This window comes from Narcine bancroftii, chromosome 10 (genome assembly GCF_036971445.1).
Source record: "Narcine bancroftii isolate sNarBan1 chromosome 10, sNarBan1.hap1, whole genome shotgun sequence".
NCBI lineage: Eukaryota > Metazoa > Chordata > Chondrichthyes > Torpediniformes > Narcinidae > Narcine > Narcine bancroftii.
The window spans coordinates 96,456,614-96,481,250 of NC_091478.1; the positions used below are offsets into that span (position 1 = coordinate 96,456,614).

General features: G+C 43.5%; 1 long non-coding RNA gene across 1 annotated transcript in view; it reads left to right on the forward strand.

Moving 5' to 3' along the window:
* Nucleotides 1–24,637, forward strand: part of LOC138744020 (uncharacterized) — an 84,739-nt gene that overhangs the window by 21,198 nt on the left and 38,904 nt on the right. Inside the window, exon 2 of the long non-coding RNA XR_011345198.1 lies at nt 11,018–11,077. This is a non-coding gene — a long non-coding RNA (uncharacterized lncRNA). The remainder of the gene's footprint in view (nt 1–11,017; nt 11,078–24,637) is intronic.

The following is a 24,637-nucleotide window of genomic DNA, read 5'->3' on the forward strand; positions in this document are numbered from 1 at the left end:
AACAGAGTCGACGAGGAGTTAAATCAGGTTCACCAGACCTTGATATTGGTAGTGGTTGTCAAGTGGAGGATATATGTCCAGAGGCTTGACAATGCCAAATTGGAAAAGGCTTCCAACTCCCAGCACTCAAATGTTAATGAGCACAAAATTGGCTCTGGTGAAAAAAATAATTCCCGTTTTATAAATACGCTTCTTGTAACAGGTGATATGGTTCGGAATGCACAAGGAAATCAGTATTTGAAGTCCAAGGAAAACTAATGACACCCTTGTTAGATTATATCATCCCTGCTTTGACTTCTGCAGAGCTATAATTTGCCATGTACCAGACAGTCCCATTGTAGGTTATAATTTAAATGTCAATCGAACTGTACAGTAATACCTCTCATTATAGCTAGTTACATTGCCAAAATAATTAGTGTGCAGTCCAATAAGGCAACTGACAAGAGGAACTTGGGTTCAGAAAGTTATGACTCAATAAATAATTTCCGTAACTTGAACTCTCTCATTTAATATCAATTTAGTTTGCATCCAACAAAATGTTCATGTTGCATCAGTGTGTTAGCCATCCTCATTAACCAGGCATGCTCATTAAGTGGGGAGGTGGGGGGAGGGGGGATGAAGGAGTGGAGTGGGGGGGGAGAGGAAAGAATTACACCCACAATTTATACTGGGTCTGATCATTTCTGTGATATAGGCATGACAACACGACCATGCATTTCCCAAAGGAAGGAGGCAGTATTAATATGTAAATGGGTCATACACTGCTCGAAAACCATCGACACTGTAGGACTACAAGAGGCAAAGATTTCTATACAAGGCAGAAGCACACAGAAACATAAAGATAACTGCAAGCGGCACTCCGAACCTGGATACGTACTGATGCCATGAAACCAAAGCCAGCACAAATTACATCACAGAGAGGCGCACATTGTCGGCAGTTCCTTTTAATCATGAGCTGTTTTGGATGTAATGCAGGGATCTGAAGATGGTACAAATCTAATCTTCCTGAACAACTCAATTAGCGTTTGGCTTTTCTGGTAAAACTGTTCTGGCTAGTTTTAAGTTATTCAAAATCCAGCCGGGACCCAAAAAATTAGGTCTAAACTACAAGGAAAATCTTCATGCAATATGCAAATTTAATGCTGGTGATGTTCACTGAATAAAGAGAAGTTCCTTTTCATCGTGGTTATCCAGACACAGGCTGCAGGAGAGCATAGCACTGAAGATGCAATTGTTTGGCCATTTAATCTTTTTAAAAATGCCCATGATTCTATCTTGAAATGTTCTGGGATATTAACTCTCCTCTGAAAGATGTTTCAAGGCAGTCTGTTTCTTCTTAACACTGAGGATAACATTACAAAGTCAAGAAGCAGAATGTGAGTCTATTATGGTGGCTGGTCCTGGGAGTGGGGGGGGGCGGGTGTGGGTGGGTAGGATGTTGGGAGGGGGGTGGGGGAGAGTGAGAGAGAGAGAGAGAGAGAGAGAGAGAGAGAGAGAGAGAGAGAGGGGAATAGAGAAAGAGGGGGAGAGAGAAAGGGAAAAAGGTTTTGGACAACAAAGGGAGATGGAGAGGGGGAGAGTGAGAGAGGGAGATTGAGAGAAAGAAAGAATTGGAGATGGAGGGGGAGAAGAGAGAGGGGAAAAATCAAGGAAGAGAGAGGGAGGGAGATGCAGATGGAGAGAGAAGAACAGAAAAGGAGAGAGTGGCAAAGAGAAAGAGATTGCCTTACACTTTTAACAGCCTGACTCTCTGTTCATTTTGAAGTAAGAAAGAGATTGATGTATTCCAAGAAAAACTGGCAGGCACACTGGGGAGAGAGGACGGCGCTAATTGAGAGAGATGAAGGGGGTATGGAGAGGAATAGAAAAACTGGGATGGGCTGAGCCTTTCTCTCTGTAATGCCTTATATTCTATATTTGTGGATTGGGTAGTGGAAGTGGGGGATCATTAATTTTGTTTCTCATGGAGACAGTCATGTTGAACTGATGCAGTCCTTCTGGCACACTCAATCTATCAAGTCCGCATATACACTAATCCAAATTTAGTAATCCCATATGGGCCCCACAATCTACCATTCTCCTGCACATGAGGGGCAATTCACAGTGGCCGTTGAGCCTACCAGCCTGTATATCTTTGGGATTTGGGAGGAAGGAAGCTAACAACATACAGGACCCCATCACCACAGCCACAATCTATTCTCACTGCTACCTTCAGGGCAGAAAGTACAGAAACCTGAAAACCAGCCCCTCTGTTCAAGAACAGTTTCTTTCCAACAGCTATCAGGCTCTTGATCCTCCCCCTGTTGTACTAATCATGGACTACTTCAACAACAAAAGAATCAGCATCAGGATTTATTGTCAGGAATGCCACAAATTTCGTTGTTTTGTGGCAGCATTGCAGTGCAAAGTTTGCTTTAAAATTATATTTTAAAATAAATCAATTTGTGTAAATGGGAGAAAGTGAGGTCGTGTCTGTGGTTCTTTGTTCATTCAGAAATCTGATGGCAGAGGGGAAGAAGCTGCCCTTGTGCCACTGGGTGTTCATTTTCAGGCTCCTGTACTTTTTCCCTGATGGTAGTAGGGATAGTGGGGATCTTGAAGGATAGAGGCCGCTTTATTAAGACACCCACCTCTTGTAGATGGCCTTGGTGAAGTGGAGAATGACGCCTGTGATGGCGCTGGCCAAGCTCTGTAGTTTTTTCTTGTCCTGTGCATTGGCACCTCCATGCCAGATAGTGATGCAACCAGTCAGAAAGCGCTCCATGGTACACCTGAAGAAATTTGCAAGAGTCTTTGATGACATGCCAAATCTCCTCAAGCGCAGCGAAGTACACCACTGTCGAGCCTTCTTCGTGATTGCATCCACATGGAGGCCTCAGAACAGATCCAGAGATGTTAACACCCAGGTATTGGAAGCTCTTCACCCATTCCACTACTGACACCTAATAATGACTGCTTCATGTTCTCCTGATATGGACTGTCTGCACTATAGCTAAGTCTTTTTTTTCACTGGAAAACTCTAGGTATATTATGCATTTATTTGTCTTTTAATTTAATTAAATTTACTATTATAGTTTTTTCACATGTACCTGTCTAGCTGAAGCATCAGAATTTCGGTGCATATGCACTGTGTATGCCAATAGTAGTAGTAATTTCTTTATAAACTCACCATCATTAACATTATCCATAGGAACATCTGGAGAAACCTGGAGACTGGAGGCATAAGGTCGTAGTTCCATTGGCCCTGTCACTGTGCCACTTCTAGGGTGATGCATAGAACCACACAGCACAGAAGAGGCCCTTTCGGCTCTCAGTATTGTGGTGATCTATGTAAACCTACTCGACAACAATCTAATCTTTCCCCACTTCGCATTCATAATCCTCTATTTCTCTTACATCCACCTGCCTATCTAAGAGTATTTTGAATGTCCCTGTTGTACTAGCCTCTACCGCCACTCCAGGGCATGCATTCCAGGCACCTACCACTCCCTTCATTAAAAACAAATTACCCCTAAACTTCCCTCCGCTCACTTTAAGCAGATATCCTCTGGTGTTGGCTATTGTCACCTTGGGCAGCATTTACACTCAGAGGGTGGTCTGCATCTGGAATGAGCCGCCAGAGAAAGCTGTAGAGCAGTTACAGTTATGACATTCAAAAGATATTTGGAGAAGTACATGGGCAGGAAGGGTCAGAAGGATGTGAGTCAAATGTAGACAAATGGGACCAGCCCAGAATGCCAACTTGGTCGTAGATCAAAAAAAAACTGCACTGATAGGTTAGTACAAGTCTGAGGGAATTAAATCTTACTTAGAATTAGTTAATCAGTTCAGATCTGTACAATGAACCAAAATGTGGACTATAGGAATTGCTGGACTATAGAACATCAGTCCAGAGAGTTTCAACCATTTTAGTGGCAGAAACTCCAGATTTCTAGCTTTCTCTTCTTCCAAACTTCAACCATGAAAGACTACTCTTTTTAAATTCTGGCTTCCTCGAGTAGTCAGTGGCCTCAGCAGAACAGGAAAGTTTACCATCACCATCATTGCTGAACGTGTGTTCGCTGGCTCTGCAATGAATTCCCACTCATTTTGATTTAAAATAGTGACTGGGTTTAATTGAACACAGTTCTATTTGTTCATCTAGTCTGTCAGGAATTCTGTAACTGAATGTAAATGCCCTACTCAACCAGAATAAAACAGATCTTGCTGGGCCAGGTCTGTGACAGAAATCCAATGCATTCAGCTCACCTCAAAGGAGTTCCAAAGGGGAGTTGAGGGACAAGTTTTCCCCACAGAGCATGATTGATCTCTGGAACTCACTGCCAAAGGAGGTGGTGGAATCAGATACAGTCACCAACTTTGAGGTATTTAGACCTGAACTTCAATAGAGGCATACAAGGATAGGGTCCTAATGTGGGAAAATGTGATCAGTGTAGATGGGGATAAGGGTCAGATTTCAGATTTATTGTCAGAGTACAAACATGACATTACATACAACCCTCAGATTCTTTTTCCTGTGGGGGAGGCAGAATTCCCAGTAGTGCAATAAAAAACTGTACACAGCAAGCACATGTAAACAAAGGAATGTGAACAAACTGACTGTGCAATGCAAGGAGAAAAAAAATGTATAAAGTGCAAAAGTAAGAGTACTTAAATGAATAAGCTTGCTTCGTAGCAGCTGTTCCTGAACCTGATGGTTTGCGCCTTGTGGCACCTATAGCTCTTGCCTGATGGCAGGAGTATGTGGCATCACACGGGTTGGTGTCACCCAGTGCAGTAACTCATGGTATCATACCCTCCCCTCCACCCATGGACCTCCTCCTGTACCAGACCATACAGGATCCTTGGTAATGTTTTTTGTCCTAATGTTACTTGTAAAGCGTAATTCCCGTAGATCACTGAATGTTACGGCAATAGTAGTGAGATAAACAACTAGCAAAATTAAAATCACACCTTTACATTTCAATGTCATACACGCAACCTCAATGTATTTACATTTACATAGTTTCATGTGGTGAAAGTGAAAATTTGTTAAGAAAATAACAGAATTCAAAATAAAAATACTTCAGAACTGTTGATTTTAATGTTAAGCTTTATTGTTACATGAGATACGTTAATGGATTAGGGTTGCATATTCAATAATGGCCCAAAGAATGTAGAACTTGTAGACAAATGCATATGGAAATATACTCATAAATGAAATAACACCATAAAAATAAACAGGAACAAAGCATTTCAGCATTTAGTGAACATCTGGACTAATTCAGAACTTTCCTCTCCTAGCCTTCAAAGCTGAAAACTTGTGAATCACTACATCGAAATCAATGCCTTTCACCAACTCACTTTCAATTGATAATATCACAAGATCAGAAAGCCATGGCGGATCGCAAATAGTTCTTTAAAAGTTTCAGCTTTGAAAAGCTCCTCTCACATGAAGGCACAGACACACAGATCATCAGAAATAATTTTAGGCTTAGTGAAAGGGTTGGGAGAGATTCTACGAAGGCCCATTCAGATATGAATGTCAAAATGTCTAATGTTGCCTAATCTTTGGCTTCTTCCAGATCAATCTCTGCTGCTTTCAGGCGCCTTCTCCGCCTTGGTATTTCTATTAAAAGCTCCCTCTCGGATTCCTCGTCATAGAAAATGGTCAGTTTTGGAATGGATACCTTTAATTCTTCTTCAACGGCAAATGTGAGACTTTTCGCTTGAACAGCCTCAAACATGGCTGCTACTTTCTTGACGGCTCTTGATCTGATCTGGAGTTCAGAATGAAAGTGATCAATGCACTCAAGCATCGCCCCCTTATTTTTTTCTTGAAGAGTGAGTCCAACATCGCTTGCCTGCTCCCCTGCCATCCTCTTCTTGAACCTGGCTCCTCTCTTTACTTCCATATTCACCTGATTTTAAAAGCGCCTGTTCAATTAGGTAACTGCGCTCCTTGTGCAGAAAAAGTCGAAGTACCTCTCACTTTGTCACCACCTTATCGAGAGTTAATCCCTTAGTCTGCAGGTACTGCTGTGTAAGATTAACTTCCTGAAGTCCATCAGGCCAGAGTACAGGTAACACGGAAATGTGAAATCACATACAGCAAACTAAAGACCTTGCGCTGCTCCTCTTGTATCCAAATTTACATGTGGATCACAAAGAGCTTCAATCGCCATCAAAAACTTACTGAACTTTTCTTTAACTGGCTTAACTGGATCGCGATGAGCGCTGTTAGTCTTTTCCTTGACACTCCAGTATAGTCAATTAGCACATCCCATCAAGTGGTGGAAGCAGCAAAGAAAGAAAACATTGCCTCAAGAGTTCCAAAAAATGTCACATTTTCAGAAAAAGAGAGCTGACCACACAAGGGAATGGTTCACACATCCATTAAAAATAACTTTCTTATTCTTTCCCTTAAGAATGGATTCCAGCCATGGCGGCAGCATTATCGTAACCTTGAGCGCGGAACATCGTTATGTCTGGCCATCAATTTCCAGTTTTTTAAGAACGTCAGAACTGAGGTCAACAGCTTTTTTCCACCTTTAAACAGAAAAATCCTAGCAATACTTCTTTCCCTTCAACTTTCCTATTGTTGATTTTTACACATCTGGTCAATGTGTGATATGTCAGGTGTGCTGTCGAACATGATCCCAGATTTTATGTCCATGACAAACTTCTCCCTCACGTGATTTGCAAGGGAGCTTATAGCGATAGGGTACCTAACTCTCGTGCAGGAGACTGATACTTTACATGTGCTCTGCTTTAATCTCATTAGATGCTCTTTCAGCACCGGATCATATATTGAAAGCAGCTCAACCAATAAAGGTTCCCTTTATTCAATGAAGATTCATCTTCCTTGTGGCCATGGAATGCCAGATTCTGCTTGGCAAGAAACAATGTGATATCAAGCAATCTGCGCAAGACGCCCCTCCACCTTTACTTCTCCATTCCCATCAAAGCAATAGTTTTGGCGTCAAGGGTTTTGTGCAGGCTCAGTCCTGCTGCCAATGTTTTCCACTTTTCAAGGCAACATAGGTGCTCTTCGGATGTTTCATGGTTACGTATTTTCAGGCTCAGTTTCCATCATTTCTGATGGAACCCAGGCACAAATTTGGATGGTGTATCTGTAGCACTAACGGTAAACAGTCAGCAGCAAAAACAGTATAAACTCTCGCTGACGGGTGAGTAAACCATCTACGATTGCAAAATTTTCTCGTCATTTGGCATCACCTTGAAAGCGGGTGCACATCTCCTTTTGCTTTTGCATTTTGACTTGCCACAACAGCTTTCTCTGGGAATGATTTCAACCCCAAATTGATCTGGAACCGGTATCTCCCAGAAAGAAATCGCATATAAAGTTTGAAAATCTTTCTCCTTAACGTCACTCATCTCATTTACAGTATTATTGGCCAGAGTCACTTTCACCCTTCTCTTCTGCTTCAAATTCTGCCATTTCCACTCCTTGCGCTTCTCCAGAATGCATGCCGTCATCAGAATAATCAACTTTATCAACTGGAGACTGCCAAACAGTGTCTTTCGATGAACCCTGGACATTATCTGGTCTTTTGACATATTGAAGCATGGATCCAACAAGTGTTTTGAATGATTTAATTCTTGCCTCCATGTGGCATGATAGAATATCCATGCACAATTAAAAAAAGACAAATTAGCAATATTTGAATAAAAATATATGTAAGTACTCCTCAACTTTTGACTGTAATTGGGACTGCAGGATCGGTTATATCTCAAAATAGGCATAAGTCGGAACTTTTCCCCCACATGTGGAGGACTGAAGTCTTAAGCAAACTTTTTAATCAAATCTTTTTTCATCACGGATTTGATGATAACAAGTTAAAGCTTCCTGAATTTGTTGATCTACCTTGGCGAATCTTTTCTCATTCAGGTCCATGCTTGCCTTGTTAGTTGGTGTCCCGGGGTCTACAGGCTGGGCACGGCCATCTTGATTCCTGTGCGCATGCACGAGTCTTCAGCTGGTGCATGCGCGGTGGGTTCGCATATTGGAGTTCGGCTGGTGCGTGTGCGAGAGTTAGGTGTCCTATCGGTATTGAACTTGCACCCTTAACTCTCGTGCACGTGCCAACCGAACTCCAACATGTGAGCCCATCACGCATGCACACAGGATTCAAGATGGCTGCACCCAGCCTGTGGACTCCAGGACCCCAACTAACAGGGTAAGTACGCACATTTTGGCTCTTACATGCACTGTATCCCTGTTATAGGTTGTCAAATACAACATAAACCATGTAAATTTTATATATTTAAAAAAATATTCAGTCATATGTGTGGATGGGCGCGAGTTGGGGAGTACCTGTAGTAAAAATAGAGAACAGTATGTGATAAATATAGTTGTAAATTGATTAACTGTAATATTTCTTAGATGATATGAATACTAACAACAAAATTGTTTTGTAAATCTTTCTACATTGTATTACAACATTCTTTTCCTTTAATTACTGCTTCATTCTCTAAAAGGTTATTGATACAGATTCACAATTACTCATTACCACAATATTGTAGCTAAAACACCAGAAAATTTGGCAATACCACATGCAGATGAAACCACGTGAATTGAAGTGTCATTGTAATTGGGTAATAATGACAGCTCTGACCGGAGCGCATTAGAAGGGTCAAAAAGTAAATTAGCATCGAGTTTTAGTCTTGTGGGTATATTGATACATGTAAGCTGGGCTTACAAAAAATGTTTTTGTTGTTATAATTAACTACAGGGATATTTTTATAAGAAAACAATAAATTTCTGCTGAAACACTGCACAAAAATTTTATAGACGGTCATTTTGGTGTCACCCCTCTGATGGTGTCACCTGGTGCAGTCCGCAACCACCTAGTGATGCCAGTGGTAGCAGTGAGAACAGTGTGTGTGCTGGGTGATGTGGATCCTTGACGATTACTGCTGCTCTCCAACTGCAGCCGTTCCCTGTAGATGTTCTCAATAGTGAGCCTGTGATATCCTGGGCTGTGTTCACTACAGCAAGGCTTTATGCTTGGGGGTATTGGTGTCCCCATACCAGACAAATGCAGTCGGTCGACACACTTTCCGCCACACCTCTGTAGAAATTTGCCTGGATTTCTGATGTCATACTAAACCTCAGCAAACTCATGAGGAAACAGAGGGTTTCTTCATGATGCCATTGGTGCATTGACTCCAGGAAAGATCCTCTGAGATAGTGAATTAGTGTGTGACTCAGTGACTTCATGACTTCTCAGCCTTACAAATCCATCTAGTTCCATCGCCTCCTTCAGATTTGGAACACAGAATTTCCTGGAGAATTCCAAGAACTGCACACTCTGTGATTCACACATAACCTTTCAATGTTTCACTCCAACACCAAGTGGGAAAGTGATTAGCCTGGCCTGATGCAAGCGATTATCATGGACCTCCATCATCCTCAGCTCCATTCAAATAGCAAGTTCACCAGAAAGCCACCTTCATGTTTGATTGCTTCACAAGAGCTCTGCGATAATCCCTTGATTGATGGACAGGATGTTTGATCTATCAGCACCAATCTCAGAGCTCCTTAATTGAAGTCTCTGAGAGGGAAAATAAAGCTGGAGCTCACAGGAATGCAAATAAACTTCCTGCCAACGCATCACTTTGAACCCTGGTGCTTAGAGATACAATGTCTCAGAGATACACAAAACAGAAGTCTTTTCAGGCATAGGATGAGATAGTTTGGGTCCACTATTATTTTTATGTATATTTATTTTGGATCACTGTGTAATATGTTGTTTGTGTGTTAGGTGTACATTGCACCTGTGCGTGTGCACTATGGTCCAGAGATGTGCTGTTTTGTTAGGCAATGACAATAAACTTGGACTTGACTTGAAATTAAAGATTGGATTGTTGTAGTTTTACATAGCTCGGCATAACATGAACAGTAAATCTGTTTGATTCATTGAAGAAATGCCTTGTGCAGCTACTTCATCGTGTCCACTCCGATTCCAGTGGCCACAAGTGTACACGCTCGCACTGCATTCTGTAAAATGATGGTTTGTCTGGTTGCTTATGTTCAAACAGATTATAATAAACTTGAGCTTAGGGCTAGTGCAAGAAAGTGGTGATGAGGTAATGTAGCCATCATCTTGATGAATGGCAGCACAGCTACTGCGGGCCAAATGGCCTCCTCTTTTATCTGAACTTTTTTTCCTGCTTTTTTTGGAGAACAGGCTGCCCTCTTTCTCCACCACCTTCACCTACTCTTCCAACCATCTCACTGGCTGCACAGTGATACACCACGATGTGAAACTTGCTGTGCACATATGTGCTCTTCACTCGCTCTCTTTCTGCCTTTACTTCCAATCGTTATCATTGCTGCAATAAACAGAACTGCTAGAGGGATTCAATGGGTCAGGCAGGGTCTGGGGAGGGAAATGGACATTTCATGTTTCTGATTGAGGCCCTGCAATAAGCAGAGTTCCTCCAGCATCTTGCACTTGATTTCAGCATCTGTCACCTCCAGAGTCTTCATTCCTGGTTTCTGGTTCCTTTCTTTTTTCTCAGTTATTCTCCAAATGTAGCTATATCCACCATCACAGAGACATGGAGTCATACAGTGTGGAAACATGCCCCTTGGGCTATCATGCCCATGCTTACCAAAATGTCCCACTTGTCCACGTCCCTCCTGCCTGAGTTTGGCTGATATCCCTCTAAGATCATCCTGTCTATGTATTCATCTATTTTATTTCTTAAACATTGCTGGCAATCCCACCAACAAGAGGAGACGGTGTGAATGGGGGAGGGGATGGTGGGTGGTATACTGTGATGGATGCATGGGAAAGTGGTGGGAATGGGGGATGGGAGAGTGGGAAAGAGGGATGAAAGGATGAGATTATGTTTGGGGGAGGGAAATTGGTGGTTGAGTCAGTGGATGGAGAAGAGGATGGGATAGTATGAGTAGGAATGGGTGACTCAGCAGGTCAGATATTGGTGCTAGTTCCTCCAATAGCTCTTTGTTAGCTCAACAGTTTTTCTATTCTCCATTTCCCAACAGTTGAACCTGAGGCTGCGAAGACACATTCTGGTAGATGTGGGAAACTTTCCTGAGGCTCACGTAAGAAATTAACCTACTAAACCCATATGTCTGAATAGTGGGATGAAATTAGAGCACCTGAAGAATCCCATTAAGACTCGGGAGAACACACAAACTCCTTATAGACAGCGCCGGATTCCAATCCAGTCAGTGGTGCTAATATAGCATTGTGCTAACTGCTACGCCGCCAGTGGTTTTCAAATTTTCCACCTCAACTCACATACCACTTTAAGAAATCCCTGTGCCATAGGTGCTCTGTGATAGGTAAGGGATTGCTTTAGATGGTATGTGAGTGGAAAGAAAAAGTACCCAATTGACTCGTTATGTGCATGGTTTCATAACTCCAAAGAAAATGGGCCGATGACAATTTTTCTCAAGCAAAATATTTCAGTAACAATTGGGTCTAGAGCAGTGATTCTCAACCTTCCCTTCCCACTCTCATACCACCTTAAGCAAATTCCTTACTAATCACAGAGCACCGATGGCACAGGGATTACTTAAAGTGGGGTGTGAGTTTAGGAGGGCAGTTTGAAAACTACTGTGCTCCGGTAACCGTGCCAAGAATATAAAAGCTGGGACGTTATGTTACAACTTCACAAAAACATGGTTTAGCCACACAAAGTATTATGAATCGCTCTGGTTACTGGATAATAGGGAGGATGTGGTCACACTGGAGAGGAAGCACAGGGGATTCACCAGGATGCCATCCTTGAGGAATGGGTTCTGATCCAAAACATCAGCCATTCTTTTTCTCCCATGGGAGCTGCTCAAACCGCTGCGTTCCTCCAACAGATTGTGTTTTGATTCCAGTGCCTGCAGTCTCTTTTGTGTCTTCAATAATAATAAAATGCTTGGTGGTATATATTAACAGCTGTACACAGTGTATTTTCCATTATGTTGATTCAGTTAGGAGGGAAATAATTAATAAAATGAAATAATTATAGCAAGTGGGTGGAGAGTGATACGATGTGAGCTAGTATAGAAAACAGGCATTTAGACTTCTGGAGAAATCAATTCATAAAAAGTTCTCTGGAACAGACCCCTTGTATATCTTGGGCTTTGCTTGTGTTCTATGTCCTTGTACATTTGTATCAGGTTGTGCTAATTGCTACAGTTAGCATAGCGGTTAGCACAATGTTATTACAGCGTCAGCGACCTGGGCTCGAAATAGCTCTCTCTGCAAAGCGTTTGTACGTTCTCCCTGTGTCTGCGTGGGTTTCCTCCGGGTGCTCCAGTTTCCTTCAACCTCTTAATTGGGATATTTGTGTTGCACAGACTCGTGGGCCTGAAGGACCTATGTCTAAATTGAATTAAATTAAATTATATATTGAACAGTGAGGCATGCATGCAGAGAACAATCTGCTCTAATTGCTTAGAACCATAGATCATTACAGCACAGAAATAGGCCTCTTCAGCCCTTCCAGTCTGTGCCAAACCATTTTTTTTGGCCTAGTCCCACCGACCTGCACTCAGTCCTCGTCCTCCATACCTCTCCTATCCATGTGCCTGTCCAAATTCTTCTTAAATGTTAAAAATGAACCTGTATTCATCAATTCAGTTGGCAGCTCGTTCCACACTCCCACCACTCTCTGTGTGAAGAAGTTTACCCCTCATGTTACCCTAAATCTTTCCCCTTTCACTCTTAACCCATGTCCTCTGGTTTGTATCTCACCTACCCTCAGTGGGAAAAAAACCTGTCTACATTTACCCTGTTTATACCCCATATAATTTTAAATACACCTATCAAATTTCATTCTTCTACATTCTAGGGAATAAAGTCCTAACCTGATTAACTCAGTTCCAGAAGTCTGGGCAACATCCTACTAAATCTTCTCGGCACTCTTTCTATCTTTTCTATATTTTTCCTGCAGTTAGGAGACAAAAACTGCACACAATACTCCGAATTTGGCCTCATCAATGTCTTAAACAACTTTACCATAACATTCCAACTCTTATACTCAATACTTTGATTTATTAAGGCCAATATGCCAAAAGCTCTCTTAACAATCCTATCTACCTGTGATGCCACTTTCAGGGAATTATGTATCTGTATTCCCAGGTCCCTCTGTTTCACTGGACTCCCCAGTGTCCTACCATTCACTGTATACTGTTCGTCTTTTCTTGGTTTGTCCTTCCAAAATACAACACCTCACACCTTCCATCTGCCATTTTTCAGCCCATTTTTCCAGCTGGTCTCGATCCCTCTGTAAGCTTTGAAAACCTTCTTCGCTGTCCACAATGTCTCCAAACTTAGTGTTATCTTCAAATTGCTGATCCGATTTACCATATTATTATCCATATCATTGATATGGATGGCAAACAATGGTCCAAGCACTGATCCCTGAGGCACACCATTAGTCACAGGTCTCCAGTCTGAGAAGCAAACATCCACCACTACTCTCTGGCTTCTTCCATTCAGCCATTGTTGAATCCAGTTGACTACACCATGAATACCCAGCTCTAAACATTCCTGACTAATCTTTCGTGTGGTACCTTGTCAAAGGCCTTGCTAAAGTCCATGCAGACAACATTCACAGTCTTTCTTTCATCAACTTTCCTGGTAACCTCCTCAAAAAACTCTATAAGATTGGTTAAACACAACCTACCAGGCACAAAGCCATGTTGACGATCCCTAATCAGATTCTGGCCATCCTAATAATAGTATATCCGACTTCTTAGAACACCTTCCAATAATCTACCTACTAATGACGTCAGACTCACTGACCTATAATTTCCAAGATTACTTTTGGAGCCTTTTTTAAACAACAGAAAAAAGTGAGCTACCCTCCAATCCTCCGGCACCACACCCGTGGTTAAGGACATTTTAAATATTTCTGCCAGACCCCCTGCAGTTTCTACATTAGCTCCCTCAAGGTCTGAGGGAATATTTCATCAGTCCCTAGGGACTTATCCACCTTTATTTTACATTCTATATGATTTTTTTTGTGAAAGGCATGCAGAACCCAGGGAGACTGCATCCATTCACCTTGAAGGAAGCACATGAGTGTGCTTAGACGACAAAATCTGCAAACTCTGGGGTTAAGTGCAGTTTAGAAATATGTTGGAGAAATTCAACAAGTCATGTAGCATCCATGGGAAGTAAAGAGTAACAAATGTTTCTGACCAATACATTTGATGAAGGGCTCAGGCTCAAAATATTGGTCACCTTTACTTTCCATGAATGCTGTTGAGCTTCTCCAGCATGTTTGTATATTGCACATGGAAGGGTGTGAGCCAGTGGGTCTTTGGTCAGTTCTTGCTCTGACACTGACCTCGCAACCTCAGCTGTGTCCATGTCCTGGTGCACACACAGATGGAGGGGGTGGGTGGTAACCAGAAGGGACTGGGAGACCACCCTGCCCCAGTACCAATAACACCCACACTATCTCCCATGGCACCACTATGCCTCCGCAGAAAACAATCCGGACTCCTGTTCTTCAGCACCTGGTGTGCATCCTTTGAGCCACACACAGAGTTTCCTATTACCAAGGAAGTTGGATGAAATCCAAAGACTGTCCAGCTAAATCACAGCAACCAGAGATCCCCTTGCAAGAAATGCATGTGCCAGTGATCTTGATGAGGGGCTCAAGCCCTGAAACGGTGGTTATGTAATTTTATCTTTGCTATGTAAAGGACACTGTTTGACTTGTTGAGTTTCTCCAGCATTGTGTTTTTACCGTCAATGGAATGCTGTTTGTCTTGGTGCAAGATGAAGCTTGCCAGTCATAGAGGAGGGGAGGTGAAGGCTTGCTGGGGAGTGATTGTCCTTACCTCAATTGTTCATTGCGAAAGGGAGGTGCAGTTGGAATAACGGTTATCGCATCACTGTTACAGAGGCAGCGACTGGGACCGGGTTCAAATCCCACACTGTCTGTATGGAGTTTGTATGTTCTCCCCATGCCTGCGTGGGGTTCCTCTGGGTGCTCCAGTTTCCTCCCACCATTCAAAGCGTATCAGGGGTTGTAGGTCAATTTGGTGTAATTGGACGGCACAGGCTTGTGGGCCGAAATGGCCTGTTACCGTGCTGTGTGTCTAAATTTAAAATTTAAATTTAAAAGTAAGTCCAGTCCTGGCACTAAATATATTCCAGCTCAGACTCTACCAGTCAACAAATGGTGCTCAGAAATTGTGAGCTTCTGATGACACACAGGAGACTGCAATGCTGGAATCTGAAGCTAAACACAATCTGCTGTTTCAGTTCCAAACGCCGACCATTCTTTCCCTCCCACTGAATGCTGATTGACCCACTGATCTCCTCCAGTAGATTGTTTAGTGAGCTGATGGCTTTATATGAGACAAGGAATCCATTATGCCTTTATCATTTGACAATTTAGGAAACTGATTGTAACAGAAGACAGATTAAAACTGAGGGCACAGACACCAAAAACAAAAGACTTACCCCCCTCTCCAGCATACATGTGGCATCCCTTTAATGAACCAGAAACCCCCACATCATTGGAGGGTCTATTATGAATCACAAGAAGAGGTCAACAAGCAGGCGCAACAAGTAGACACAGAGGAGAATGCAGATTCTAGAATCTGGAGCGACCAACTATCTGCTGGAGGAAGTCCGTGAGTCAAGCAACATCTGTGGGGAAGAGAGAATGGTAGATGCTTTGGGCTGGAACCCATCCTCAAGACTTAGATAACCAGGATAATGAGGGAGGGGTTGGGCAGGGGCCATTGGGGAATTGGTGAACCAGGAAGGGGTGATGATAGACAGATGGGTAGGTGGAGGCAGTTGATTGTCAGATGCCAGATAACGTGAGAGAGAGGGATAAAAGCAAGAGAGAAGAAAAAAAGGGTCTGGTGGAGTTAGGTCGCACACCGGCTGAACGTTGGAATAGGTTTACGAGGATCAAAAAAATCTGTGGACGCTGGAATAAATAAAATGAAAATGCACAAATGGTGGAAGAACACAGCAGGCCAGGCAGCATCTAGGAGAAGCAGCAAGTCAACATTTTGGATCGGAACCCTTCGTCAAGACTGGGGAAAGAAAGGAATGTTCAGAGATTTGAAAAGGGGGTGGGGAGGGGAGGCTAGTGATTGGCTAGAGGGAGGGAATCAGTGTGGGGGGGGGAAATCTGTGATAGGCTGAAGGGAGAGAAATATCACAGGGAGGAATGCATGGAGTGCCTAGGAGGAATGGAGGGGGAGGGGTGGTTTGAAGGTATATGGAGAATAGGTAAGGAGAAATTGTGAGTGGAAAAGAAGAAGAGAGGGAGGATGGGGTGGGATGGGGGAGAACGAAAAGGAGGTGGAGGGGTTAACAAAAGTTGGAGAAATCAATGTTCCTGCCATCAGGTTGGAGGCTATCAAGACAGAATACAAGGTGTTGTTCCTCCAACCTGAGTGTGGCTTCATCTCGACAGAAAGATGAGGCCTTAGATGAACATATCGGACTGGGAATTGGATGTAGAATTGAAATGTATGGCCACTGGAAGATCCCGCTTCCTCAGGCGGACAGAGCGTAGGTGCTCAACGAATCGGTCTCCCAGTCGGGTCTTGCCATGTGGCCTTCTGTACATTGGCGAGACACCTTATATCCAGTCTTGGTAGCTTCCAACCTGATGATATGAACTTCGATATCTCCAACTTCCGTAAACCTTCTACCCCCTTTCTTTTTTTCCCAATCTCACCCCATCCTTCCTCTCTCCTTTTTTTCCCCTCACAATTTCTCCTTACCTATTCTGCATAACCTCCCCTCCCCCTCAATTCCTCCTAGACTCTCCTTCCTATTGTACTATTCTCCCTTCAGCCTATCACGGATCGCCCCGATTCTCTCCCTCTAGCCAATCACTGGTCTCTCCCTCCCCACTCCCTTTTCCAAATCCCTGAGCATTCCTTCCTTTCACCAGTCTTGACCAAGGGTCCTGACCCAAAATGTTGACTTACTGCTTCTACTGGATGCTGCCCAGCCTGCTGTGTTCTTCCAGGGCTTGTGTGCATTTTGCTTTAAAAGATAATCTGCTTCTCTGCCATACTGTCAGAGCAAATGGTGCTCTGCAATTCAGGTTCAAGTTTACTGACATATCGAAAATTCATGGAGGATGTTTTTGTGAGGAGACCAGTGGACATACACAGTAACATTAGTAAAACACAGTACAAAAGTGCAGTTTGAGAGAGATCGGTTGGGATGCAGCAAAGGTAGCATAATTTTATTATTGAATTAATATTTAATTAATTAATTAGTTTTAAATTTATTATTATTATATAATTTTATTATTGAATTACACAGAAAAATCTGCAGACCTTTGGATGCTGCGGGATCAGCTGAATTCACCAGCACTTATGTGTGTTGCTCATTTTTATTACTTTGGGGTGTATTCAGGAGTCTGATAACGGTGGGAAAGAAACTGCCCTCGAATCTGGTGGTCCATGATCTCGCACCTGTGAGTCTTCTTCCCTACAGGAGGTGCTGAAGAGAATGTGGCTGGCGGGGGCTGAGTCTTTTAACACCTTGGCTGCTTTTCGAAGGCAGCGGGAGTTATGTATGGATTGGATGGAGGGGAGGGTGGTGTGTGTGATGATGGCCTGAGTTTCAGTAATAGATCGAGTCGATGGAGGGGAGAGGTGTGTGTGTAATGATGAGCGGCCCTCTGCAGTTTTTGGGGGTCTTGGGCAGAGCAGTTCCGGTCCCACGCAGCAACGCACCCTAACAGGATGCTTTGGGGCCGAGTCTCAGCTTGGCAAATACTGGCGCCTGAACCATGAGAAAGTTAGAGATGCGGGTTCAGTCCGCCCAACCAAGAGGCTTCTCCCACTGGTTCTGGAGAGGACAGCAGCAGCTCTGGCCCTGCACCACATTGGCAGAATTTTGGGAAAATGGGTGTAACAGATAGAAGCAAGCTCTCACTCAGCACCCCCATGTGGTCAGAGCCTTTAAGCTGCCTCTAATGTTGTGCGCAATTAAAAATCAATTTGAACGCTGCATCTGGGCAGAGACCTGTTCAACAACTAATCTGAGACAACGATCCGGTATTTCTATCTCTGAGGCAGTGATGTGGGTAATTGAATAAAAAACCTCGAATATTCTGGGATCTGGGGATTTCATACTGTGTAATCACTTGGTGCGGGAGGATTAATAAATGGTTATATTTGTCACCATACGCTGCATCTGAATTATAAACATTTTTTACAATCTACTCAGCTGTCTATATATTTACTGGAAGCTGAAAAGAATGAGGGATTTTTAATGATAATTATTCAGTTACCCTTCTCTCGTCTGATTCAATTGCAATTGAAATAAAAGAAATCCCTCAGAGAGATATAGAGATGTACTAGCACTGAAAGAGGCTCTTCGGCCCATCAGGTCCATGCTGACTATTTCCTCATCTCCACTAATCCCATTTTCCTGGATTTGATCCGTATTCTCCTCTGCTTTGCCTCTCTAAGCGTTTATCTAAATATGTCTAAGTTCACTGACTGTATCGGATTCCACACCCTTCTCTGGCAGTGAGTTCCAGGTATCAATTGCTCTGCCTGAAACAACTTACCCCTCAGATCCTCTTGGAAACTTCTTCCTCCTGCCTTAAATCTGTAACCCTCTTGCTTTTGATATCTGAGAATACTTGTTTGACTGTCTGTTCTGTTGTAATAAAGGGAACGAGGCAGATGATGACCAGACAATTGCTTTGAGTACTCTTTTTGATGGGGACATTTTGAACAGGGTCACAGGAGAGATCCGCCTTCACTTACTCCCATCCACCTGAGAGAATTCAGCATCTCACCTAAAAGACTTCACCTCCCACAGCGCTGCCTTCCCACATCAATGGGAACGCAATCAATAACCTGCCGGTGAGAAGTCATCAAGCTGGATGACAACATCCAGCTTGACAACGAGTCTCTGATTGAGTTTGTCATTGAGGAGTTTGATGGTGGAGGGGGGAGGAGCCGTTCCTGAACCTGGTGGGTGCAAGACTTGTGGCACCTACACCTCTTTCCTGATGGCAGCAGCGAGAACAGAGCGGGTGCAGAGTGGTGGGGATCCCTGATGTTTGCTGTTGTTCTCCAACGGCAGTGTTACCCTGCAGATGTTCTTGATGGTGGGGAGGGTTAGGCCTGTGATGTCCTGGGCTGTGTCCACTATGTCTTGCAGGGCTTTCTGCTCAGGGGTACCTTGATGCACCCAGTTAGCACATAGCCATAGTTCTGTTGGAACTAAAAGGATGCGCTGAATGATTCAACACACACGCATTGCACCCAGACCTTTTTTAGTTTCCATTTTTCACTTTCTCATCATATGTTGCTTCTAAAGCCAATATTATGGCCTGACCCTTGACCTCGGGGCTGTTTTTTCCGCTTCACAATTTTCAAATTCAATGCACGTAATATCTCATGCCCCTGAACGATTGCAAGGCACAGGAATTCTGATGCAGCAACCATCTTCAGAGATCACTTTGAGTCTCTCTAGTGTAGAATGGAAGCATTTTAACAATGTTCTACAATCCCTTTATCTGGCATTACCAGGATTGCTTCTTCTGCTGCACGCTAGTCAATTCCCAGTATATACCCCAAAAGTTTCTTCTTTTTGAACGTGAAAGCTCTCTTAAGTTGTTCTTTAGATGCAAATGAAATTTTTTGTTGGGTTCAACTTGGAGGGAGACCTTTTATTCAATTAAGAAATCATTCATTGCCTCTTCAGTTTCTCTAAACCTTGTTAATCTTGTTTGTTCATTGTTTGTGAGACCCCAGATTTTTGGACTCTCAGGGATCTCATTAGCAATATGCATATTAATATTCCTCTCGAACTATGGAACACTACAGCACAGGAACAGGCCCTTCAGTCCATGTAGTTCACGCTGACTATTATTGCATCTCGTCCCATTGACCTGCACCCAGATCATAGATCCCTTGACCCCTTCCATCCTTGTACTAATCCGATCTTCTCTTTAATGTCGAACTTCAACCCTTATATACCACCTCTCATCACCTCCACACTCTCATCACCCTCTGAGCGAAAGTTTCCCCTAAAGTTCCCTTAAACATTTCACCTTTCATCCTTATCCTATGTCCTTCAGCTCTTGTCTAACATAACCTCATCAGAAAATCCCTATCTGTACCCCTCATAATTTTGTATTCCTCTATCAAATCTCCCCTCATTCTCCGACGCTCCAGGGAATAAAATCCTCACCGTAAACCTTTCCTTATAACTCAGCTCCATCTCCTGGCAACATCTTCTTTGCACTCTTTCACTATTATTGATCTTTCCTTTAGTTAGGTGACCAAAACTATATTTGAATCACCTTGTGGTGATACGACCACCAGCCTACTGCAGGGGACGATCTCTGTACCTGCAGGAAGACCACCTAAGGGCTGACTCCTCCTGGCCGGCTGTCAATCAGCCGACCCGAATATAGACCTGAGCCGGCCTCTCCCTCCTCAGCCAATCACACAGGAGCCACCGAAGCATGAACTGGTGTTCCGACTTTTACCTGAATAAACCCTGTTGTACAGTCTTTCGAGTTTTGTGCTTGCTTACTGCTACCTCAGCGCACCACACCCCTCTCTTATTTAAAATATTTAATATTTCCATCTTCAGTCCTGCAGATCTTACCCACATTTGGAGCATTAAACAAACTGCTGTCAGAACTCAATGGGTCAGGCAGCATCTGTGGAGGGAAAATGATCATTGGACGTTTCAGGTCCTCTGGATTGGTCCAGTTCAGATGAGAGATCTCGACCTGAATCATTAACAGCTCATTTCCAAGCACAGATACTGCCTGACTAACCGAGACCCTCTGGATTTTTGTTTCAGGTTCTAGCCTTTGTTAATCTCGGATCATCATTTATTCGGCCTTACTGAGATAAGTTTATATTTTACATGCAATATGTTGGATATATTGGAAGAGCAGCACCTCTAGGTACTGTGTGGCTAGGTCATAATTCCAATGCTATCTACAAATTTGGTGATTTTGTTGGCAGAATCATAGATGACAACGAGAAAACATACAGGAGGGAGGTAGATCAGCTCACTGAGTGGTGTCACACCAATGACCTTGCACTCAACATTAGCAAAACCAAGGAGATGATTGTGGATACCAGGAGGAAATAAGAAGATAAACCAGTCCTCATCAAAGGCTCAGTGGTGGAGAAGGTCAAGAACTTCAAATCCTGGGTATCAACATCTCTGAGGATCTGTCCTGGATCCTCCACGTCGATGTAAACATGAAGAAGGCTCGCCAACAGCTATACTTTGTGAGGAGGTTGAGGAGATTCTCAAGAACTTCTACAGGGGTTCCGTGGAGAGCATTCTGGCTGGTTGCATCACTGTCTGATATGGAGGTGCCATCCCTCAGGACAAGATGAAACTCCAGAGGGTTGCACCAATCAAGGACATCTATAAGAGGCTGAGTCTTAAGAAAGCAGCCTCTATCCTCAAGGACCCCCACCACCCAGGCCGTGCCCTCTTCACTCTGCTATCATTGGGAACAGGTACAGGAGCCTGAAGACGAGCCCTCAGCGGCACAAGGACAGCTTCTTCCCCGCTGCCATCAGATTCCTGAATGATCAATGAACCACAGACACTTTGACTTTTTCTTGCACTGTTTTTATTTATTGTTGTCAGGTGGTTTATATAAATGTTTTGTGTCATGTTCATTACAATAAATTAGGTTCAAGGACAGTTGGTTTCCAACAGCTATTGAACCTCCCCTTGGTACACTGATCAGGGACTGTTCCGACAACACAAAAGGACTGCCTGATCTATTTCTAAGCCACTTTGTTTTGCATAACTGTTAATATTTATTACCTATATTTTGTTATTTGCCATCTCTTTTTCATTCAATGAATGCATAGGATCGTATCAAGTACATGTTCAGTTGCAGCAAATAAGAATTTCAGTGGATATGTTCATTGGATAATATACATGGCAACAGACTCATTATCATTAACTGAACCTCAAAGTCATCCACCAGCAATGCACCCACCTGCTGGAGAAACTCGGCAGGTTACGTAGCATCCATAGGTGACCAAAGTTTTGGGCCTGAGCCTTTCTTCAGGAAAATTATCCTGGATAAAGGATTTGGGCCCGAAACTTTGGTGACCCTTTGCTTCCCATGAATGCTGCGGAACTTCTCCAGCACATTTGTGTATTGCACTCAACCCCAGCATCTGCAGATTTTCTTGTTTAACACCATTCTCTCTCTCTCTCTCTTTCTCTCTCTCTCTCTTTCTCCCATTGACCCAATGAGTTCTCTCTCTCTCTCCCACTGATGTTCCTTGACCCAATGAGTTCTCTTTCTCTTTTTCCCACTGATGTTCCTTGACCCAATGAGTTCTCTCTCTCTCTCCCACTGATGTTCCTTGACCCAATGAGTTCTCTTTCTCTTTTTCCCACTGATGTTCCTTGACCCAATGAGTTCTCTTTCTCTTTTTCCCACTGATGTTCCTTGACCCAATGAGTTCTCTCTCTCTCCCACTGATGTTCCTTGACCCAATGAGTTCTCTCTCTCCCCCACTGATGATCCTTGACCCAATGAGTTCTCTCTCTCTCTCCCACTGATGTTCCTTGACCCAATGAGTTCTCTCTCTCCCCCACTGATGTTCCTTGACCCAATGAATTCTCTCTCTCTCCCACTGATGTTCCTTGACCCAATGAGTTCTCTCTCTCTCTCTCTCCCACTGATGTTCCTTGACCCAATGAGTTCTCTTTCTCTTTTTCCCACTGATGTTCCTTGACCCAATGAGTTCTCTTTCTCTTTTTCCCACTGATGTTCCTTGACCCAATGAGTTCTCTCTCTCTCTCCCACTGATGTTCCTTGACCCAATGAGTTCTCTCTCTCTCCCACTGATGTTCCTTGACCCAATGAGTTCTCTCTCTCTTCCACTGATGTTCCTTGACACAATGAGTTCTTCCAGCAGATTTAACATTTGCTTCAGTGCTAAAGTGAGCCAGGGCATCTAAGTGAACCCAGAGAAGGATAACAGCAAGGAAAGTGTCAGATTGGGAAAGATATGAATAAATTGTGGGGTCATTCTCTTTGGTGAGTGGACAAGAAAAGCACATTTTTTTCCAAACAACAAGAAATTAGTACAAAATGATCTGCATTTTCTGGTCCCTGACACAGGGATAATTAATTTGAAGGTACAACAAAGAATTTGGAGGACACACAGGAGACTGCAGATGTTGGAATTGGGGACAATTTGCAGGAAGGAACTCAACAGTTCAACCAGCATCCATGGGGAATAAGGAACAGTCCACATTGCAGACGGGAACCATTCATCAGGATTGAGAGTGTGGAGGAAAGAACAGAAGAGATATGATTGGGATTGGGCCACTCAACCCATCACGTTTCCCTTTTATTCCATCATGGCAGATGAGAGAGAGCTGGTATAATGAGGACAGAGTGAGAGAGGTAGGACTTAGGTCCCTTACAGAGTAAAGTTTAGGGGAGGTGCCAGAGGTATGCTTTGAGTGGTGGGTGCTGGAATGCATTGCCAGGGGTGGTGGTGGAGGTTGGTACAATCAGAACATTCATAAGGCTCCTATATAGGCATATGGATGTAAGAAAAGTAGAGGGCCATGGGTGTCAGGTAGGGAAGGGTTAGATTGTGGCGGAGTTGCTTTACATAGATTGGCACAACTTCATGGGTTGAAGGACCTGTACAGTTTTGGAATGTTCTTTGTAGAGGATCTAAGTTGGGACAACAGAACCCTCCCTGAGCATAGCATTCCTGCAGGCTTGGTCCTGATCTGGTCCGCTGGTCTGGGTTCCTTCCCTACAGATGTCTACCCAGGGTTCCTCTTCCTACGTGGGGTGGTGGATCTCGGGGGTGGGGTTATTTTCCCCATCTGGAACCCTGTGCCAATCTTCAGCTTCCTCAGTGCCAGAAACCATCAGCATTCAATTGGCAAGATTGGCCCTACATGAGCATCAGTGGTCTGGATTGAATCTAGATAATTGGATGGTGAGCCAGCTGTTCTAATTGCTGCACCACCACCCTAATCTCACACCAAATCCCACTTAGCCCTCATTTCACTGCTTGCTGACCCATGCTCACTCCCTGTCCATTCTTTTAATCTCTCTCAGCCCTACAATACTCCTGGATACCCTCACCTTTCCTTCTGGCCCACCTACATGGTTCACTCTCAACTGTAGACATACAAGAGACTGCAGATGCTGCTCCAAACTGGAGCAAAACACAATCTCCTGGAGGAACCCAGCGAGTCGAGCATTGACCATCCTGAAAGGGTTCTAGATGAAGGGTTCTGGCCCAAAATGTCGACCATTCTTTTTCTCCCACTGATGCTGCTTGACCCGCTGAGTTCCCCAAGCAGATTGTGTTTCACTCAGTGGTTGCCTGACATCACCAAACTATTTTCCTTTAGGGCAGTTAGCAATGGGAAAGAACTATTTGTTCAGCTGGCACTGAACAGATTCTGAAATAGGAATATATTTTAAGAAAATACTTCAATTGAATCCTGGGACTCTGAATAAAGCCAATCTTCCAGCCTGACACTCCATGTGGTTTAGCATCAACTTTTGTTTAGAAAAACAGCTAGAAATGTATTGCCAGGCAATATACAAATGATTGTTCTTGTTGTTACATCATCATTCAGGGGCCTTGCCGTTCAGAGTG